The following is a 16,767-nucleotide window of genomic DNA, read 5'->3' on the forward strand; positions in this document are numbered from 1 at the left end:
CCTACTGATTGCTCAGGAGCGTATTGTTCAATTTCCATGTGTTTGTGGGGGTTTTTTTGTCATTAATTTCTAGTTTCATGGCACTATGGTCTGATAACATGCATGTGATAATTTCAATTCCTTTGCATTTACTTAAGCATTTCTGTGGCTAGTATATGGTCTATTTTAGAGAATGTTTCATGTGCTAGTGAGAAGAAAGTACATTCTGATGCTATTGGATGGAACACTCTCTATACGTCTCCCAAATCCATTTGTTCACAGGTGTGATTCAGTTCTGTTATTTGCTATTTTCTATCTAGTTGATCTGTTTCTTTGTGTCAATGGTATTTTAAGGTCTCCTGTTACAATTGTGTTCTTATTTATTTGATTTTTCATTTCTGTTAATATTTGTTTTGTATAACTGAGTGCTCCCAAATTTGGTGCATATATATTTAAGATTGTTATCTCTTCCTCTTGATGTTTTCCCCTAACTAGTATGTAGTAACCTTCTTTATCTCTTTGGATTATTTTTAAGTTTACATTGTCTGCAAACAGAATAGCTATCCTTGCTTTTGTGGGGGTATCCTGTTGCATGGAATATCATTTGACTTTCAGTCTATGAGCTTCCTTTGGGATATATGGGTTTCCTGTATATAGCATAGGGTTGGATGGTGTATCTTTTCCATTCTGTCAGTCTGCTTCTTTTAATTGGTGAATTTAGGCCATTTACATTAATGGCTATAACTGATGTTTATTGGTCTACTTTTGACATCTTATCTTTCTTCTGTTGATTTTTTACCTTTCCAGTCTGTGTAATTGTTTGCCTTGCTTAGTGATTTTTTTCCCATGTCTGTCTAGAATGTCTTTCAGTATTCTTTGCAGAGTTGGTTTGGTAGTCATGAAGTTCTGTAGTGGTTCTGGGTCATGGAAGTATCTGAAGGATATTTTTTCTGGGTATATCAGTCTGGGTTGGCAATCATTTTCCTTTCAGATCTGAAATACTTCACTCCATGCTCTTCTTAACTTCATTGTTTGTGTTGAGAAGTCTACTATGATTCTGATAGGCTTTCCTTTTTAGGTGATCTGTCTCTTCTCTCTAGCAGCTTTTAATATTCCATTCTTGTGTTGGATTTCTGGGATGGTGATTATTATATGTCTGGGTGTAGCTTTAGTTGGGGTATGGCTATTTGGAGTTCTATATGCTTCACTGATCCTGATGTCAGTTTCCATTCTCATGTTTGGGAAATTTTCAGCTATTACTTTTCTAAATATCCTCTTGATATCATTTGTGTTGTCCCCTTCTTTTTCATTTATCCCTATCAATCTTATGTTGTTTTTCTTTGCATCATCTTGCAGCTGTTGAATTGTTATTTCCTGATTCCTTGTTATTTTTAAAAGATCTTTCCTTTCCTGTTCACTAACTTCAATCTTGTTTTTGAGGTCTGAAATTCTATCTTCACTTTCATTGAGGTGGTTTTGCCAATTTTTGATGGAATTTTTGATTTCTTGTATATCTCTTCAAATCTGCTTCATGCATTCTGCTTGTTTCTTACATTGTTTATTCAGAGTTTTCCATCTTTTTGCATTGCTCCTTTAAGTTTTTAACTGTCTTCTTTAGATGTGTTGAGCATTTCTTTCATTACATTTATCACTTCTTCTTTTCCTTTGGAGACTATTTCTGATTTGAGTTACTTTATAGCTTCCCAGAGTTATTTCTTTACTTCAATTGTTATCATTTCAGGGATTTCAGGCTTGCTTAAGTTGCTTGGGTTGGGCTGGAAGTTTGAGATTGCATTTTGGTCTTTTGTTTTGTCATTTTCCTATATTTCTGGATTTCAAGCAATGCTTCAAAGCTTCCCCCGTGCTCTGGGAATCATCTGGCCCACTTTTGGCTCCCAGACATCAGGCAACAGCTAGCCACTTGGAGTTCATTGGGTATTGGCCAGATAGGCCTGCAGGGACTCCTGTGCATCCTCCTGTGATTTGAGACATGGGGTGTGTTCTTACCACCTGGGAGCAATGTTCCAAGGCTTCCCTGTGTGCTGGGATAAAACTCACACATGCTTATAGAGCTAAACTGAATTCAGGCCCCTGTTAACTGCTTGAAGTTCACTGGGCGTGGACCAGTTAGGTCCCCAGGGACCGCCTGTGCATCCTCATGTGATTTCAGATGCAGGGCTTACCACCTGAGAGTGACATTCCAAGGCTTCCCTGTGTGCTGGGTTTCAACCCATGCGTGCTCAGGGCTGGGGACTGAATTCAAGGCCCTGCCAGCTGCTTGGAGTTCCTTGACTAATGCTTTAATCAAGCTTTTAGGGTTTTTTTTTTAAGATTTGAGAATTTTTTGTATATTTTATATAATAATTCTCTATCAGATAAACACTTTAAAAATATTTTATCCCTGACTAGGTTTTGCTTTCTTTTTCTCTTGATGTGGAAATTTTTTTATATATTACAAATTAAACATATAAAATAAAATTGTTCAGATTTTTAAATTCTTGAATTAATTTTGAAAATTATAGTTTTCCACAAATTTAAGTTGCATAATGTTTGTAATAATATAACTTGATATATGACATTTATATATTTAATATATGTAAGACCTGTAGTGTTGTATTACAAATATTGCTTATTTATATTTTCAATTTTTCTTGAAAAGTCTTACTACTGATTTATAAAGTTTACTAATTCTTTTATGAAACTCACTTTTGTACGTTTTGTCTATTATTTGCTCATGTTTCACTTTGTCAACATTCACTCATATTTATTGTCTTTCTCTTATTGACTCTGTGATGTGCTACTTTTTCTAGTTTCTGGATGTGGAAAGACAAGTAACTGCTCTCTATATAATTATTTATGTCTAGTATAGGCATCTAAATATATAAACTTTTCTTAGTATTGTTTTAACTATTTTTTACAGGTTTTGACATATAGAATTTCCATTATGATTGTTTAAAATATTTTTAATTTTTTATATTTTTTTATCTACAATTATTTAGAACTGTGTTTATTTCTGAATTTGTGTATATCTTGATATCTTTATGTTAATGATTTATGACTTAATATGTGGCCTTTAGGGAACACATGCTGCATGACTGCATTTTTTTGAAATTTACTGAGACTTTTTCAATTATCTAGCAAATGGTTATTCTTGTATATGTTTCATGTGTGACTAAAAGAGTATATCATCTATTACTGTTGGGTTTAAGGTTCTATAAAATGTAAATCAGGTGAATTATTCATCTGTTTATATTAAAATTCTTTTATTAGTTATTCTTTTTACTTGTTTGGTGAAATATAATAATGATGAATTTGTTTACTTTTCAATTCAGTTCTGTCCATTGTTTCCTCATATATTTGTTGTTGGATGTTCATACATTTACAATGGCTGTCTCCCTGATGAACTGATTCTTTAAAAATTACAAAAGATCTGCCTGTATTGGTGATACACTACATTCACCTGGAAGACTAGTTGTGGATAAAGTCTTTACTAAGTGGGTTTCTTCAACTTTAATGCTATTGGGATGGTCATGGTAACTTTTATTAATATTTTTGATGTAACTATATTCTTCCATCCTAAAACTTTCAACCTACTTATGACTGACCTTATGTTTAAAATATGATTATTATAAACATATAACTGTGTCTTTTTCATTATCTAGTATGACAATCTTCAGTGTTTTTACTAAAACACTAGACAATTCATATTTAATATAATTATTATATCTGGGCTTAATTCCATTATCTTTATGCTTCTTTTCTATTTGTGCCACTTCAATTCTTCCTTTGCTCTATTCTTTTGAGTTACTCAAGTATATTTTAGAATTTCATTTTATTTATTTTATTGATGTTTTACCTATGCCTCTTTTTGTTTGTATATGTGTATTTTAGTGGTTGCTGTAAAGATTTATTTTTCATGCTTCATTAATGTTTTTACCTTCATTTTAGTGCTTCATGAAAAAATAAGAATGAAGTTATATTTTTATACTATTTGTCAGTTCTCTGCATTTGCTGTCATGTAGCTTATTTATATACGTGCTTTCCACTAGACCTCTTTCTTGTACTCCACGGTTCTCCATCATTTCTTCTTTCTATCTTCTGAAACATGATTTTTTTTTATTTTTGTTGAGTAATTTTCATTAGGACAAAAACATACTATTGATTCTTCCATCTTCAAAATGCTTTCGACCTTACATCTACTTACGAGATTATCTTATTTTTCTCCTTTGCTCTAAAATAGTATTTCTTGATAACTTTCTGTTCTTGATTCTTCTCTCATATATGTTACGTACACACTAAGATGATATTCATACTATTCTTATAAAAACTAACTGCAATCTCACTGTATTAATCTCCACTTTGTATGCTTTAATTTTGTAATCTAGACAGCTGTTTGTAACATGACAATGTGTGATCCATTAACTGGTGAATTCTTACTGTATATTTTTTCTCTTGAAATTCTGTATTACTTCTAGCCTTTTACTGTCTTGCTTCGTTTAGTTTTGTTTTTCTCTTTAAATAAAAAAAATTTTAAAAATGTTCTTATGGATGCCAAATATGTTTACTTTGTTAAACACAATAAATGAACAGTTAATTTTCTCAATTTATTGAGCGACAGTACTACATAAAATTGATCACTCTCTCCTCCTTGAAGCATTTTTTCTAATGAATTTCTTGTAGAGCTCTTTGGATCAAGTTGCTTCTCTTTCTCAGTCTCTTTTCCTAATATCTCCTCATTTTCAATGTTACAAATTTCACACCTTGAGTGAGCTTTTTTTTTTTTTCATCTTTTTATAGTCATTGTTTTGGTGTCCTTGCCTACTACCATGACACAAATATTAATTTATATATGAATACAGAGGTTTTTACTGAATTTCAGTCCCATACACTCAACTACCTGCTTGACATCAGCACTTTGATACTACAGTGGTATTTCAAAATTAAAAGTACAAAACTGAACTACTAATAATTCCCCAGTCCTCATAAAATGTGTTTCTCCTACATTTTTTCATCTCAGGAAATAAAAACTCTACCTGTGATCATCCTCATTTCTTCTGTTTCATTTACACCCCACTTAATCAGAGAACACTGTGTTTCTACCTTCAAACTATATCCCGACTCTTACTCCTCACCATCTTCACTGCTACAACCTTGGTTAGAACTATCATCAACTCCACCACAATTGCAATATCCAAACCATTCTACCTAATGCTATTTCTTTTACCTGCATTCTATTCTAAATCCTGAAAACCAAATGATCCTGTTAAGTAAAAATTAGATTGTATCATTCATTTTCTCAAAGTTCCCTACTATACTCAAGGTAAAATCCAAAGTCCTCATAATGACCAATGAGGTCCTGTGTGACCTGGTCTTCGGTTAATTTCATGAATCCAATCTTCTGTTACTCTTCTGCTTACTTATTCCACTGTATTTGTCTCACTGCCCTTAGTATTTCCTCAATGCACCAAGAATTTTCTTATCTCTAACTCTTCATACTTACTCTTCTCTCAGAATTGCTCTTTGTCCAGATATCTTGACTCACTCCTCCTCTTCCACCAGGTACTTGTTCATAAGTCCCTCCTCAGAGAGATCTTTCCTGAATACCCTACCTAAAAGTATTAGCCCTATTCCCACATTCTCTCTCCTTTCTCTATTCTTCCCCCCATCCTCTATAGTTTTCTTCTAGTATTAATCAGGGTTCTTGAGAGAAACTGAACCAATAGGATGAATGGAGGGTGGGTCCATTATGTGGTTTGGATGACGTGATCAAGGAGACTGAGATGAAGTTTTATAGTGCCATTCCTTTAATTAGCCTTGGAATCAACTTCACACCTCCAAGTCTCACGCTTTATAAGATGACAAACCAAGAAGCATGAAACTGACAACCCTCCTAAGTGTACTGGGGATCTACTGTGGGGCCAGGAGGGAAGATGCCATATAGTTCAAATAGTAACAGTCCCCAAAAAACCTATGTGTTAAAGGTGTGATCCCTAGTGTGGTGCCACTATGAAAAGATGGAATGGTGAGTTGTGGAACTTTGTAGGAAATCCTTAGGTCATTGGTGCATGTCCTCAAAAGGAACTGTGAGATCCTGACCCTTTCCTCTATCTTTTGCTTCATAGTCAGGAGATCAGATATTTTGCTTGCCATGCACATCTGCTATAATGTGCACTATCTTACCACAGGCCTAGAAAACAGGATCAATGGACCACGGAAGCTCCAAAACAGTGATCTAAAGGGAATCTTTTTTCTTTGTAAGTTAATTATCTTGAGCATTTTATTATAGTGACAGAAATCTGGCTAACACAGAAGATGTAGGCACTTTATATTCATTAAACTTTGATCATTTACCCCACACTGCTAATGTGAGAAAACATTTATAGCCTTGTTTCACAATAAGTAATGAAATATCAGAACCTACCTAGACCCTTCACAATTAACAATTAAACAGTCAAATACTTGATGGTTATATTCATAACCCCTTGCCTTACAAGTCTTTTCAAAACCTCTTGTCACAAATTTTCCAGTCTTCAAAAGTCCTTTCTGATCATAGCTTATCTGTTAGGACAATTGTAAGTCCCAAGGATTTAGAACTTAGCACAAGTCTTAAATTTGGAAAAATTTTTCCACGTCCTCTTTTCTACTTCCACCCAATCTCTGACCCTTTTCCTTCCCCTCCTCCTCTACCAATATCTATTCCCTAAGGTCTTTTATTCTTTTTGAGCTACAAGTAATCTCCAACAACTGAAAATCCAAAGCTTTCCTTTTAAGGAAGTGCATTTGACCTTCTTTAGTATTGTAAGCTAAAGGCAAGAATTTTAATGATAAAATTTCACTTGTGTTCACAGCTGCATGTCTGAAGTCCTTCTCTAAGCCACTGTGAAGATTTATAAGTGTTTTTTATAAAGTTCTGGCACACAGTAGGCACTATGAAAATGTCAGCATACTTGATCATTTTGCCCTCAATTTTGTGTCCATTGGTTCTTCCACAAATCTGCTTAATAAAGTCAAGAGCTCCTTTGAATAAAAATAGTGATTGAATGTATTGCCTAATTAACTGTGTTGGTAATTAACTGCAACAGAAACAGCCTATGTGCACTTAACTAGACATCTATTATAGTTCAATAAGGTAACAATTGTATGATAAATACGTACCATTTGATTACAGGAATAGATGCTCTGAGCATTAACAAACTGGTGACAGGCTAAAACTATTTCATTAAGAAGGAAGTACATCCATTGCCTTGACACTTCTTCACTTTATTTCATAACAAAAATATTCCATTAGTTTTAAAAAATATGAAATAATCTGATTAATATACTTTTGTCAAAGTTCATCTCTGTTTCTAATTTTGTGAACAAAAGCACGGTTAGAGTCAAGATGCCATCTGGAAGGTTTGCATATCAGAACTGGGAGAGTCCCCTACCCTGCCCCATAGGCCAGCTGGTTCATTCCTTCATGATAAATCCAACGACCACAAAAGAAACATGCCTTACTCAAGATCACATATGTGAGAGGCTCAGGGAAAGGAAAAACCTACCCACAGAACTTCTTGCACATTTTTACGCCCCACAACATAGACAAGTGCTTTTAGAAGTCAGTCTTCCCATCTTTCATGGAATATTTTCTCTACCTGCTCATTGACAAGAAAATACCTGCTATTCTTCTATAGTAGAAAGGGGCAAATAAGAGACAGGAATTCATACCAAAGTGTAATTTTATTCCAATCATAAGTTTTGACACAATGGCAGGAGAAACTGACAGCACTAGACCAATAGTGTGCTGCAGCCACCTCCTACTGGATCCATTTGCAAGAGGTGAGCTTGCATACCCTTTCTTGGTTCATGGAGAATTCAAGTGGGAAGCCTGAAATCAGCGCTAATGTACTTGTTTAATGTATTGAAAACAGCAAATACTGTAAGATAAAGTTATTTTGTAAGTACTTTAGGAAATAAATCACTGGTTAGGACTTGATGAGCCTCAGGGGAATGGGTAACAAGGAATGGGGGAGTGGTGTAGAAGTTTCAGTTAGACTGTGTCTGATAAAAGCCAACAGACACTGTTTGCCAATTTTACCAAGAGTTTTTCCTGCTTATATCACCAGTATATTTCCATTCCAAATTCATATGCCAGCAGTTTTTAATTAAGGGGACTGGAACACAGAAAATAAAAAAGACTAAAGAACACATGCCTGATTGGTTAATACTGGTAAACATTTTTAAAATTCTGAGACTCTCCATCAGTTGGCTATGAAACATAGTGTTTACCAAAAAACATTATGGATTTTTTAAGATTTATAAGCATAAGACATAAAGTGCCAAAAATCTTGGCTCTCATAATCACCTGTCACTTAATTAAAATCCAGTAATAGCCTTATTATATCAAAGAAAATCCTTCCTGGATGCAGACAAAATAACCTGAACTTAATATTTTTTATTGAATTCATGCCATCTGATTCTCTGTTGTACCAGAAGATGAAAGAACCCAATAACGGTATTATTCCAATCATATGAGCCATCATTGCAAGGTAGAATTTGTAGTTTAGGGAATGTTATATCACATGAAAAATCCTATGGTTGCTGGGGATTTATTTCAGTGACATAAGTGCCTGCCTGGCAAGCGCGTGGTCGTGAGTTCCATTCCCGGTACAAAAAAAAATCTTATGCCTCAGTCAATCAATTACATACTTATTACTATCACACATTAAACCCAAGGAGATTCAGAGTGTAGTGAGCACTGTTTTCACTTCATATTATTTTTAGGCTACTGTCTTAGTTACATTTTACTCATTGTTGGTACAAAATTCCTGATTCCCAAAATTAGGGAAGGAAAAGTATAGTTCTTTTTTTTAATTTAAAGAGAAAAAAGAAAACAGGAAAAGGATAGAAATAATACATAATTTTTTAAAAAGTGAAGAGTAAGAAATTACTAGTTGATAAATTATGTACTGTCCTCTTAGAAATAGTTGTTCAAGTTACAAAAGAAATCATACAAAGTAGACATGCAAACAGTGAGACTGCAGACAGTTCTGTTCAGTGATCCAACAAAAACTTAGCAATATGGTTATCAATCCTACACACTTAAACATATATGCACTTATATCCTTTAGAGCACTTTCTTTTCCTCTCTTTTTTACAATAGCAATTACACATTTAGGGTTACGTTGCTCCTGCATTTCTTATTACTTTTTACACTAGAAACACAATGTGATATTTATAAATATGATTCTTATTTATTTCACTAATGAGGATAGTCTCAGGTTGTCTCCATTTGCTTATGAAGGTCTCAAAATCATCCTTTTTATGGCTGAGTAATACTCCCTTATATAAAAATACCACGTCTTTGTCATTCACTCCGTTGTTGATGAGCAACTTGGTTGTTTCCAAGATTTAGCTATTACAAATTGTGCTGCTATGAACATGGTACACATATATCATTGTGTTAGGACTTTTTTCATTTTTCTTGGAAAATACCAGGAGGGGAATAGCTAGGTTGAATAGAACTTCCAATCCTAGTCTTCTGAGAAATCTCCATACTGATTTCCACAGTGGTTGCACCAGTCTACACTCCCACCAATAGTGAAGTAGTGTTCCTTTTTCCCCTCAGCCTCACCAACATTTGTTATCAGTTGATTTCTTAATGGCAGCCATTCTTTCCAGTGTGAGATGAAACCTCATTGCTGTTTTAATTTACATTTCTTGAATGACCAGTGATGGTGAACATTTCTTCATGTATTTACTTGTCATTTGTATATCTTCATCTGAGAACTGTGTGCTCATCTCTGATGCCCATTTTTGGAGAAGGTCTTTGAACTTGGGGGTCTTAATGTTTTTCAATTCTTTATATGTTCTGGATAAAGTCCTTTGTTTGAGGGGTTGCTGGCTAAAATTCTTTCCCATCCTGTGCGTTTTCTTTTCACTCTGTTGGTGATTTCTTTTGAAGTGCAGAAACTTTTCGATAATATGAGATGCCAGTTGTTGAGTCTTTGAAGTGTTCCCCATGCAGTTTGCATTTTATTCATGAATTCTCTGCCTATCCCTATGTCTCCAAGACTTCTACCTACCTTGTCTTCCAGTAAATTTAGTGTTTGTTTTTTAACATTTAGGCCTTTGATCCATTTAGACTTTAGTTTTGTGCATGGTAATAAGCATTGATCTAGTTTCAGTCTTTGGCATGTCGGGAGCCAATTTTTCCAGCACCATTTATTAAAGAGGCTATCCTTCTTCCAGTAAACATGTTTAGCCCCTTTGTCAAATATCAGGTGAATGAGTATCTTTGTAGTTGTGCTTGCATCTTCTAATCTGTTCCATTGATCCTCAGGTCTATTTCTTTGCTGGTACCATGCTGATTTTATCACTGTGGCTTTGTAGTGTAGTTTCAAGTCAGGAATTGAGATGCCTCCTGTCTTGCCTTTGTTGCCCAGAATTGTCTTTGCCATTCTAGGTTTTGTCTGTTTCCAAATGAATTTTAGGAGTGTTTTCTCTGGATCTGTGAGGTATGTTAATGGTATTTTGATTGGGATTGTGTTAAATCTGTGTAACAGTTTTGGGAGTATGGCCATTTTTGCAATGCTGGTTCTTCCTAGCCAAGAGCAAGAAATATCCTTCCATTTTCTAATATTCTCTTTAATCTCCTTTTTTAGAGTAGTATAATTTTCAGCATATAGGTCTTTTGCATTCTTGGCTAGGTTGATTCCTAAGTATTTCATTTTTTTAAAGATGCTATTGTGAAAGGCAATATTTCCATAATTTCTGTCTCGGTGACTTTTTTGTTTGTGTACAGGAATGCTATTGATTTTTAGTGCTGACTTTGTGTCCAACTACACTGCTGAACTTGTTTATTACCAATAGTCTTTTAATGGGGTTTTTTGGGTCTTCTATATAGAGTATCATGTCTTCTGCCAATAGTGATAATTTAACTTCTTCCTTTCCGATCTTTATTCCTTTCATTTCTCTCTCTTATCTGATTGCCCTGGATAGTGTTTCTAGAACTATATTGAATACGACTGGTGATAGTGGACATCCTTGTCTTGTTCCTGATTTTAAAGTGAAAGCTTTCAGTTTTTCTCCATTTAATATAATGTTGGCTGTTGGTTTGTCATCCATGGCCTTTATAAGCTTGAGGTAGACACTGTGTATTCTGATTTTCTGAAGGGTTTTTACCATGAAGACGTGTTGGACTTTATTGAAAGCTTTTTCAGCATCTATTGAGATGACCATGTGGTTTTTGTTTTTGGCACTGTTGATGTGGTATATTATATTTATTGATTTGTATATGTTAAACTATCCCTGCCTTCCTGGAAAAAGTCCCACTTGGTCATGATGTACAATCTTCTTGATAATTGACTGTATTCTATTTACCAGTATTTTATTGAGAATCTTTGCATCGATGTTCATTAGTGAAATTGGCCTATAGTTCTCCTTTTTGGTTGGGTCTTTCTCTGGTTTTAGTATGACACTGATACTTGCCTCCAGGAATGATTTAAGGAGGATTGCCTCCTTCTCCATTTCACTGAGGAGTTTAAGGAGTATTGGGATCAAATCTTCTCTAAATTTCTTGTAGAATTCAATTGTGAATCCATCAGGACTTGGGCTTTTCTGTGTTGGTAAGTTTTTAATTACGTTTTCAATTTCAATAGCTGATATTGGGTTATTTAAAATTGCTATATCTTCTTGGTTGAGTTTTGGTAGTCCATATGTTTCTAGAAATCTGTCCATTTCCTCTCTGTTTTTCACTCTATGTGAGTAGAGATTTTCAAAGTAGATTTTCATGATCTTTTGAATTTCCATGGGATCTGTAGTAATTTCCCCATTTTCAGTCCTTATTGCGTGAATTTGGGTTTTTTCTTTCTTTTTCTTCATAAGGTTAGCTAGACATTTGTCAATTTTATTATCTCAAAAAACCAGCTTTTTGATTCATTAATTATTTGTATTTTTTTTAGTTTCAATTGCATTGATTTCTGCTCTAATCTTTACAATTTCCTCTCTTCTATGAGCTTTGGGTTTGCTCTTCTCTTTCTAGGAGCTTGAGGTGAAGCAGTAGGTTGTTTATTTGTGCTCATTCTGTTTTCTTAATATGACAATTTAGTGCTATATATTTCTGTCTTAAGACTGCTTTCATTGCATCCCAAAGGTTACAGTATGTTGTTTCTGTGTTTTCATTGAATTGTAGGTATCGCTTTATTTCATCTTTAATTTCATGTGTAGCCCACTGGTTGTTCAAAAGGTTGTTATTTAATTTTGATGTATTTATGCAGGTGTTGAAATTTCTTTTGCCATTAATTTTTAATTTCAGTGTGTTTTGGTCAGATAGTATACATGGGATAATTTCAATACCTTTGCAGTTACTTAGGAATGTTTTATGGGATAATATATGGTCTATTTTGGAGAATGTCCCATGCACAGCTGAGAAGAATGTGTATACTAAGGTGGTTCGATGGAAGACTCTGTAAACATCTACTAAGCCCAATTGCTCACAGGTATGATTCAGTTTTATCACTCTCTTGCTGATTTTTGGTCTAGTTGATCTATCTCTTTCTGACAATGTGCTGTTAATGTCCCCTGTTATAACTGTGTTCTTGTGTATTTAGTTTTTCATGTCTATTAGTATTTGTCCAATATAGTTGGGTGCTCCTGTATTTGGTGCATATATATTTATAATTATTAGTTCTTCCTCTTCAATTTTGCCACTAGTGAGGATGTAGTGACCTTATTTATCTCTTTTAATCATTTTAGGTTTGAAGTTTACATTGTCTGCAAATATAACAGTTTCCCCTACTTTTTTCTGGGTCGCTGTGGCATGGAATACTGTTTTCTATGCTTTGACTTTTAATCTATGCGTTTCTTCTTGGGTCAAATGTGTTTCTTGTATACAGCATATTGTGGGATCTTGTTTCTTGATTCATTCTGTCAACATATTTCTTTTGAGAGGTGAATTGAGGTCATTTACATTTATGGATATCACTGATATGTACTGGCTCGACTTTGCCATGTTGTGTTCCAGTTATTTGCTTTCAGCTTTTCTCCCTTGCTTAATTGCTTGTCCTACCTGTGGTTTCTTTCTGTTGTTGTTTGTGGGTTGTGATCATTTATATCTCTAGCTAGCATGTCGTTCAATATTATTTCTAGGATTGGCTTGGTGGACATGAATTTCTTCAGTTGTTCTTTGTCATGGAAGTATTTTGTTTCTCCATTAAATCTGAATGAAAGTTTTCTGGTTACATCAGTCTGGGTTCAAAGTTGTTTTATTTTTTTTTTCAGGGCTTTAAATACCTCACTCCAAGCTTGTCTTGACTTGAGGATTTGTGCTGAAAAGTCTGCTGTGATTCCAATGGGCTTTCCTTGATAGGTGAGTTGTGCCTGTTCTCTAACAGCTTTTAGTACTCTGTTTTTATGCTGTATGTCTGAGACCTTGATTATTATATGTCTGGCAGTAGATTTATAATGGTTGTGACTACTTGGCATTTTATATGCCTTACTTATCTGCATATCATAATTTTCTACATGTTTGGGAAATTTTCTATTACTTCTGTGAATATTTTGGTTATATCATTTTCATTGATTCCTGTATCTTCACTAATGCCTATTAATCTTATATTTTTTTCTCTTAGCATCATCTTGAAGCTGCTGGATTGTCACTTCATGCTGCTTTGTTACTTTTAAAAGTTCTATCCTTTTATGAGCACTAATTGCCATCCTGTTCTCAAGGTCTGAAATCCTATCCTCCGCTTCATTTAAGTGGTTTTCCCAATTTGAGTTTGTTTCATGAATTCTGCATGTTTTCTATATTGTTCATTCAAGGTTTCAATCAGTTTCATATGCTCCTGTACTTTTTTCTCTGTTTTTTCTTTAGCTGTGCTCAGCAACTCCTTTACTAAGGCTGTTATTTCTATCTTTACATGGGAGAGTACTTCTAATCTGATTTCCTCTATAGCCTCATGGAGTTGTTTTTGTATTTCACTTGCTATCTTCTCAGAGATTTCCAGTGCTACTTTTTGTGATGAATGTCAGAAGGTCAATGAGGGATGAACTCCTGATATCAGATGCTTTTTAATGACACCTCATCCTATTCATGATCTTGAACAGTTTGCCTCAGAAAAACCCCATCTTATAATATGATCACATGGCATCACTTGAGTTTTGGATGGAACATATTCAAACCTCAGCAATGATTAATGCCCCAGGAACATATTCTGACAAATTTTACTTCTAGAGGTACAAAAGGTCAGAGAAGAAAGGTGAATTCAAGTTCTTAAGAAGGGCTCACAGAAGTAGCAGCTGTGAACTAGGCATTAGAACACAGATTTTAAAAAAACACCCATCACCTACTTCCTTGTTTCCCTCACCTTCTTCCTGCTGTCTAATCTCCCAATAGAAAGCGTTCATGAGGATCCCTGTGGACCCTGTTCCCACTCACTAGAACTCACCATCAGGGGTCCACCTGTTGGACCCCTGAGTTGCTGAGCACAGCTAAAGAAAAAATAGAGAAAAAAGTACAGGAGCATGGGAAACTGATTGAAACTTTGAATGAACAATATAGAAAACATGCAGAATTCATGAAACAGTTTTATATCTGTTTACAACTCAAAATGAAATCCACTCCATTGCTCAGCTTCAAGGAGTACTACTTATTTCACTTAGAAACCCCGACAGGGTCTGACCCAGGAAGTACAAAGCTGTGGACCTAAGTCTCAGTTACACATAGCCTATACCTCTGATGCCAAAGCTTTCACAGCTTTCAGTAATATAGAATAGCCCCCCGGGTCACACATGCCATAGGTTCGCCACCACTGCCCTACATGACGGCTACTCCAAAACCCATGAGACGAAGGATGGAACTCTGAGTCCAGACAAGCTGAATCTTCCCAGGCTAAGGACCTAAAGGATCCCTTTTTATACATGCCTGGGGACAAAGTGAGATCATCAGGCCAGAGCCAGATAGATGTCAGAGCACTCCATGTTGCCTCCTTATTTGGTATGTCAGCATAGGTCAGCTTTGAGGACCCTTGCTCACAAATTAGGACATGTGCTCTGTGTTCTTAAAATCTGGCATGATCCAGGTCATGTACGACGAGAGAGAATGAGAATGCTGACAATTATTTTCCACTTGTGAATTCCCAGTATCTTATAAGTTAGGAACTAATCTAAATTCAGTCATTTGTGGGTTTCAATTGACTGGTCGGAGTTTTTACAAATCATAATGCACTCTCCTTTGAATACTGTCCCAGGGCTCCCAGTCAACAGCATTGTGAAGCTAGCCTCTCTTCCCAGAAGGAAGCTTTGTCTAAGATCCCTGGACTACCCTCTGCCTTGAGCAGCACAAACTGTAATTCAGAAGAGCCCAACTGTGTCCTTTAACAGGAAAGAGGCAAAATGTACAAACTCATGGAAATCCCTCCCTTGAAGCCTTTCCTTTCCAAATGTGAAGAATGCATGAAAGTTAGAAACCTCGTGCTCCTAAGACAGTTCCCTACAGGTCTGGTTTCTTCATAATGCAGAGGACTTTCAACTTAGGAAAATCACCAGGCTGAGAAGGGAAGGAGAAATCTCAATGAATTTTATCTAGAATTTTCCTCAAGAGATGCTTTAAAAATTGCACTGTGATTCCCAGCTGCAGCAGAATGCAGTTTACCAGGTCTTGGTCATAGTCTTCTTCCTTTAGTACAGGCAGCTCTGATCAAGATCTACTGCTGCCCTGGGCCTCAGTTTACCTTCAGACAAAAGAGGGTTTTAAATTCCTCCTTTGTCCCAAAAGACAATAGGTCAACATGCTGTTAAAAAATACATTTTGTGAAAGCGCTTAGAAAAACTCTAATAAACTCTACAAACATAAAATGTTTGCACATTTACAATGTTTGTATGGCCTTTAATGCAGTCAGCCTCTCTGTCCAGGGGGTTGGGAAAGTGAAGAGTGGCTTGTGGCATTTGGCAACAATTTACACCACTGATAAATACACCCACCTTGACATTTTCAAAGCCCATCTCAGAAGAAAAAGTCCCTTTTTTATCTGAAGTATTAAGAGAAAATGTGCATGATTATCATCTGTCTAAAAAAAAAATGAGGAAAGAAAGAGGGAGGGAACAGGAATACAGCTGAACTGACACCGAGAAACTCACCATTTTATTCTGCACAATTGAACTTCATTAATCATAGAAAATCAGAGATGGAAAAGACCTATTAGGTCACCCCATCTATCCCTCTGAAAGCATTAAAAGCTTTCAAATGAGACAGAAATTGGAGGTCCTGATTGCTGATGGTCATTAAAGACGGTTTTTGTGAAGAAAAATGTTAACCTTCACATCCCTGACAAATTACACTCTGGGTGGTTATGGCTGCCTTTGCCAGAGTGCCCCAGTTCTAGGGTTGGAGGTCACCGCCCCTTAGCATGAGTGCCACTAAGTGGCTTCATCAGAAGCCCATATTCGGTAACCACCATTGGCTTGTGGAGGGGGCCTTGCAGGAGTGGAGCTTGGCCTAATCCCTGGCTCTTTCTCTGTTCTTCAAGTGAAAAGGAACAATGAGTTCCCCCTCTGAAAACACCTTCCTTTCCAGTCCCAGTTTTCCCAGGGAGCCTTCCTGCTTTTGAGTTACACACACACACACACACACACACACGCACGCACTATACTCCATATGCTGAGCTTCATACCCATAAATGCTGTGTCTCACAGGGCATCTCTGACCCACACAGCATTTGTTATTTCACAAAGGTGCACATATTTTTGCCTTTATTTCTGAAATAACCCCTACTTGTATTCCACTTATTATAAGAAGTTGTCTTTTTCCAT

At 35.7% G+C, this 16,767-nt stretch overlaps 1 long non-coding RNA gene across 2 annotated transcripts in view; it reads right to left on the bottom strand.

The window, feature by feature from the left end:
* The window catches only part of LOC111758061 (uncharacterized), a 338,911-nt gene that overhangs the window by 91,065 nt on the left and 231,079 nt on the right, over positions 1–16,767 (bottom strand). The gene's annotated exons all lie outside the window — the stretch shown is intronic.

This window comes from Cavia porcellus, unplaced genomic scaffold (assembly GCF_034190915.1).
Source record: "Cavia porcellus strain 051 isolate PalLab524CR breed Dunkin Hartley unplaced genomic scaffold, mCavPor4.1 scaffold_20, whole genome shotgun sequence".
In the NCBI taxonomy this organism is placed as follows: domain Eukaryota; kingdom Metazoa; phylum Chordata; class Mammalia; order Rodentia; family Caviidae; genus Cavia; species Cavia porcellus.